The sequence below is a fragment of the Coregonus lavaretus genome, assembly GCF_964263955.1.
Source record: "Coregonus lavaretus genome assembly, contig: HAP1_SCAFFOLD_4650, whole genome shotgun sequence".
Lineage (NCBI taxonomy): Eukaryota > Metazoa > Chordata > Actinopteri > Salmoniformes > Salmonidae > Coregonus > Coregonus lavaretus.
The window spans coordinates 41,716-48,157 of NW_028159871.1; the positions used below are offsets into that span (position 1 = coordinate 41,716).

Consider the following 6,442-nt stretch of genomic DNA (forward strand, 5'->3'; position numbering starts at 1 on the left):
CACCTGACAGGTGTGGCATATCAAGAAGCTGATTAAACAGCATGATCATTACACAGGTGCACCTTGTGCTGGGGACAATAAAATGCCACTCTAAAATGTGCAGTTTTGTCACACAACACAATGCCACAGATGTCTCAAGTTTTGAGGGGGTGTGCAATTGTCATGCTGACTGCAGGAATGTCCACCAGAGCTGTCAGAAACCGTCTCAGGGAAGCTCATCTGCATGCTCGTCGTCCTCACCAGGGTCTTGACCTGACTGCAGTTCGGCGTCGTAATTGACATCAGTGGGCAAATGCTCACCTTCGATAGCCACTGGCATGCTGGAGAAGTGTGCTCTTCACAGATCATTCCCAGTTTCAACTGTACCGAGCAGACGTGTGGGCGAGCAGTTTGCTGATGTCAACGTTGTGAACAGAGTGCCCCATGGTGGGGTTATGGTATGGGCAGGCATAAGCTACAGACATTTTATCAATGGCAATTTGAATGCACAGAGATACCGTGATGAGATCCTGAGATCCATTGTCGTGCCATTCATCCGCTGCCATCACATGTTTCAGCATGATAATGCACGGCCCCATGTTGCAAGGATCTGTGCACAATTCCTGGAAGCTGAAAATGTCCCAGTTCTTCCATGGCCTACATACCCACCAGACATGTCACCCATTGAGGATGTTTGGGATGCGCTGGATCGACGTGTACGACAGCTTTTTCCAGTTCCCACCAATATCCAGAAACTTCGCACAGCCATTGAAGAGGAGTGGGACAACATTCCACAGACGACAATCAACAGCCTGATCAACTCTATGCGAAGGAGATGTGTCGCGCTGCATGAGGCAAATGGTGGTCACACCAGATACTGACTGGTTTTCTGATCCACGCCCCTACCTTTTTAAAAAGTTATCTGTGACCAGCAGATGCATATCTGTATTCCCAGTCATGTGAAATCCATAGATTAGGGCCTAATGAATTCATTTCAATTGACTGATTTCCAGATGAACTGTAACTCAGTAAAATCTCTGAAATTGTTGCATGTTGCATTTATATTTTTGATCAGTGTAGTAGATATAATAGTTTAAAAAATCAGTGAAAAAGAATATTGTGGATATACAGGTGCAGTTAGATAGAGGGGAAATGAAAACATTGATTCTGAAAAATGGGTTAGATTGCTGGCAGAGACAATGGGATGAAAGCAGTAAGGGCAGACATGTTTATAGTACAAGGAAATCAGTACGGAGATAGTGTCATATAATGGGAACAGAAAGGAGGAAGTTATGTTGTGTAGGATGAGATTAGGGCATACGGGATTTAATCTTTGAAATTGATAGGGAAACGTTACTGGAATGTGTAATGGCTGTTTGGTAGAGGAAACGGTTAAATATTATTATTATTTTTTTGTGAACTATCAGTTGGTTGCAATCCGCCAACAGAAACGTGAAGAAGAAGGAGGAACAGCGCTGCTGAGGTTTGAGAAGGTTTTGCCTGGAAAATTACAGAGAGGATTCCTTAGTTTCAATGTCAGATAATTTGTCCCATACCCATTGCGGTGATTTAAATGCCAAAGAATGGGACATGTAGCTGTTTGGTTAAAAAGGAAAGAAAATATGTGCCAAATGTGGAGGGGAACATGATTACGGTGAATGTGGAAGCAATGTGAAGATTAAGTGTTGTAATTGTTGGGGGGGAACATAGTGAAGCATTTGGTGGATGCCAGGTACAGAGAGGGGCCAGAGAGGCTCAGAGATATAGGATCAGTCATGATGTATCGAATGCAGAGTAGCTCAGAGATATAGGATCAGTCATGATGTATCGAATGCAGAGTAGCTCAGAGATATAGGATCAGTCATGATGTATCGAATGCAGAGTAGCTCAGAGATATAGGATCAGTCATGATGTATCGAATGCAGAGTAGCTCAGAGATATAGGATCAGTCATGATGTATCGAATGCAGAGTAGCTGTAAAACAGACTGGTGGAGCCACAGTGTGGACTGATGGCGCTTCCATGGCTACTCCTGACCTGTACTAATTGGACCTACTGTCAGAGATCTTGTGATCATGAATGTGCTGTGTCAAAGGACACTTCAAATATATTTTTTTCATACTGGCCCCCGGTACAGAGTCAATGTGCGGGGGCACCGGTTAGTCGAGGTAATTGAGGTAATATGTACATGTAGGTAGAGTTATTAAAGTGACTATGCATAGATAATAAACAGAGAGTAGCGGCAGCGTAAAAGAGGTGGGGGGGACAATGCAAATAGTCCGGGTAGCCATTTGATTAGCTGTTCAGGAGTCTTATGGCTTGGGGGTAGAAGCTGTTAAGAAGCATTTTGGACCTAGCCTTGACGCTCCGGTACAGCTTGCTGTGCGGTAGCAGAGAGAACAGTCTATGACTAGGGTGGCAGGAGTCTTTGACAATTTTTAGGGCCTTCCTGCTCGATCCTCTTTTTCCTGTAGTCCACAATCAGCTCCTTTGTCTTGATCACGTTGAAGGAGAGGTTGTTGTCCTGGCACCACATGGCCAGGTCTCTGACCTCCTCCGTATAGGCTGTCTCGTCGTTTTCGGTGATCAGGCCTACCACTGTTGTGTCATCGGCAAACGTAATGATGGTGTTGGAGTCGTGCCTGGCCATAGGGGGAAGAAGTTTGCAGGGAATTTTTTTCTCCATATTTTTTTCTTTTCTTAGTGGTTCGGAATTGGGCAGACCATATGATTCATCGCACGCTCCAGCACAGTAGGTGGCGGCATGCACCTTAAACGTTTGTTTGCGGAACATGATATTATAAAGTAAGAAGAAGAAAGTATGTACTCACTAACTGTAAATCGCTCTGGATAAGAGCGTCTGCTAAATGACTAAAATGTAAGAAGAAGAAGAAGAAACGTCATCTGAGGGCGTGGCCAGCTGGCGTTAGCGCTTCCTGTAGTAAAATGGCTAGGTGCTGCTCCCCGAAAATATTGACACTTTTCAGCCTGTTTATTTTCCCTGCCGCGGTGGAAAGTAATACTATTGAGGTAAATACATATCACCTTTTTCTTAGCTATACTCATTCAAAGTATTCGTTTCACCTTGCTGTGTAACCACAACACCACTACTGCTAGCTAAACTAGTTAGCTAGCTAACGTTAATTTCCCTGTCTGAGATAGCTTGATCTGTCGTTTGTAGATTCTCTTGTTAGGCTAGATAACTAGCTGTTGGCTACAAAGACTACTTTAACCATGGTCCACTCTATATGCCCAGTCAGACTAATCAAAAAGAAAGTATGGAAATGTAGCTTGCTAGCTGTATCAATAAGATCATGGAATTGTATTAACTAGCTCTGGTCAAAGGCCCCGTTTCCCAGTTGCGATGTAATTTATGCATTACGATGATCTTACCAGATGCATCTTTATGTACGAGCCAACTTTTTAAAGTTTGTTACCCAAACAAGGTCGTTAGACCATGTCATGTGTCGATAGTGAGAAATTACCTCCTATGACTGCAAATAGGCTATTGGCGGCTTATTATTGCCTGACGACTCAAACTGAATTATTCTACTCTGTGTTTGCTAGCTACATACTTCAGTCTGAGACTTGACATCATTTTAGTCGTTTGTGGTTATTCAAAAATGTAATCGGTGATTGGATCATCTCTAACCAATTACAGTATCAAAGCCAATGACCGATTTTTCAAAACGCAGCATAACAATGTGTGTTCCAATCAGATCGTTTAGAATGTGTTTGAGTTCTAGAAATCAACAGGGAGGTACCAGAGATGGGAAACTCCATTGGAATCGTATTAATGCCCACTGTGTACTTTGCTGATGGGCCGCACTGTGCATTCTAGGTTAACGCCGGGACCAAATCGATCAAATAAAATCAAATTGTATTTGCCACATGTGCCGAATACAACAGGTGTAGACCTTACAGTGAAATGCTTACTCACAAGCCCTCAATCAACAATGCAGTTTAAAATAAATAAATAACTGTTAAGTAAAAAATAGAACCAGCAGTGGGATGCAGGGTGGTATGCTGCTGGCATTTTGAAGCATAATTTTATCCTTCACTTGTTTGTAACAATTGCTTTATTCTGTGAATAAAGTGACTCGGAAGTGCAAAAAAGCATCCGGTGCATGGACCAGAGCTACCACTCTCCCTACTCCTCTTGGATGTCCATGTGGACCAGAGCTACCACTCTCCCTACTCTTCTTGGATGTCCGTGTGTACTGCGCAATACAATGGTAGCCAACCTAACAAACTACCCTTACCTTTTGAAATAATGCAGGATCAAGCTGGTCAATTCTTCAGCAGTGGACACACAAACAACTGGGCAGTTTTGGTGAGTAATTATGCACGCACACACTTCAATCTTAATATATTTTTATAAAGTGTCCAAGATGTTGAATTTTGTCCCTTCTCCATTAACATTTAATTACAATTTAACTTTGTCTCTTTCCCCTCAGGTGTGCACATCCAGATTCTGGTTCAACTATCGTCATGTGGCCAACACCCTGTCTGTGTACCGTAGTGTCAAGAGACTGGGCGTCCCAGACAGGTAGCTAACTGACACCCTGTCTGTGTACCGTAGTGTCAAGAGACTGGGCGTCCCAGACAGGTAGCTAACTGACACCCTGTCTGTGTACCGTAGTGTCTAGAGACTTGGTGTCCCAGACAGGTAGCTAACTGACACCCTGTCTGTGTACCGTAGTGTCTAGAGACTGGGCGTCCCAGACAGGTAGCTAACTGACACCCTGTCTGTGTACCGTAGTGTCTAGAGACTTGGTGTCCCAGACAGGTAGCTAACTGACACCCTGTCTGTGTACCGTAGTGTCTAGAGACTGGGCGTCCCAGGCAGGTAGCTAACTGACACCCTGTCTGTGTACCGTAGTGTCTAGAGACTTGGTGTCCCAGACAGGTAGCTAACTGACACCCTGTCTGTGTACCGTAGTGTCTAGAGACTGGGCGTCCCAGGCAGGTAGCTAACTGACACCCTGTCTGTGTACCGTAGTGTCTAGAGACTGGGCGTCCCAGGCAGGTAGCTAACTGACACCCTGTCTGTGTACCGTAGTGTCTAGAGACTGGGCGTCCCAGGCAGGTAGCTAACTGACACCCTGTCTGTGTACCGTAGTGTCGAGAGACTGGGCGTCCCAGGCAGGTAGCTAACTGACACCCTGTCTGTGTACCGTAGTGTCGAGAGACTGGGGCATCATGATCTGCATGTCATTGTGTCAGAAAGGAGACAACACTGCATAATGATTTCCCCAACTCAGTCCTGGAACCCTGAGTGGTTTGCCCGAGCACTAACACACCTGGTTCAAATAACCAAAGCTTCGTAATGAGTTGATTATTTGAATCAGGTGCGTATTGCTTGGGCAAAACCCTAAATGTGCCCCCCCTTGGGGTCTCAGGACTGAGTTTGTGAAATGCTGATTTTAAAGTGTGGTCTGTCTGTACTAGAGATGTCACCATACCCACATTGTACTAACCATATGATACCAGGCCCAGTATCGCGATACCATGGGGGGAAATCAGCCCTGTTCGCCCTGTCCCCCGGACGCTTGTTCACGTTTTATAAACGTTCTCAAGAAACCTGTCACCGATATTCACACTTTTACTCAATACAACACATATTGAATTTAACTTCACGCTGTTCACTGTATAATAGAATACTGCATAGAATGGCTGATTTGCTGATATTTGCAAAGGACTAGCTGTGATTTGGTTGGAGGAAGGAATATACATGCATCATGATCTGCATGTCATTGTGTCAGTCAGGGGAAAACACTGCATGAAACCTTCTACTCTTCAGTTAACAGACACCAGAGCATGTGAGCGGTGTTGAGCGGTTGGACGTCCGGCTCAGACAGCCTTTTCTACCGCTCCACGCTCACAAAAAAAAAAAAAAACTGCAGCTCCAAATTCTCTCCATTCATTAAAATCCCAATTTAACCAACATCCATCTATTTTTGTTACTACCTGGACCTACCAATTGGTTTTTAAGTATTGAAAACCAAACCATTTGGATTTGAATGAGAAGTATTTGAATAAACATGGAAAGGTGAACGTAAGAAGCGAACATCATTTCAAATAGGCTACATGTAATTTTAAACAGCATATAAACACTCTAAATAGGTCAGAGACAGACAGGGAGCCTTAGAAGGAACGAAAAGGTATTATTTCAAGGCTGTAGCCTACAAAGGAATACATAGTGAGTCATTAGTGAGTGCGACACAATAGACTGTTAAGGCCATAAAGGGCTCAGCATTTAAACAACATTTAGTTGTATTAAATCATTATAGTCTAGAAATTGCCCATATAGGCTGTAACTTTTGTATTTTATATTTTTCCCTCCCTCCCTCCCTCACTCTCTCTTTACTTCCCTCCCTCCCTCTCTCTCTCTCTCTCTCTCTCTCTCTCTCTCTCTGTCTCTGTCTCTGTCTCTGTCTCTGTCTCTGTCTCTCTCTCTCTCT

The 6,442-nt window shown here is 44.0% G+C and overlaps 1 long non-coding RNA gene across 1 annotated transcript; it reads left to right on the forward strand.

Annotated features, from left to right (window-relative positions):
- The first annotated feature begins 2,904 nt into the window (after positions 1 to 2,904).
- On the forward strand, positions 2,905 to 4,521 carry LOC311122360. The gene is made up of 3 exons (XR_014612422.1): positions 2,905 to 3,008; positions 4,258 to 4,311; positions 4,436 to 4,521. It is a non-coding gene; the product is annotated as an uncharacterized lncRNA (long non-coding RNA).
- The last annotated feature ends 1,921 nt before the right edge of the window (positions 4,522 to 6,442 follow it).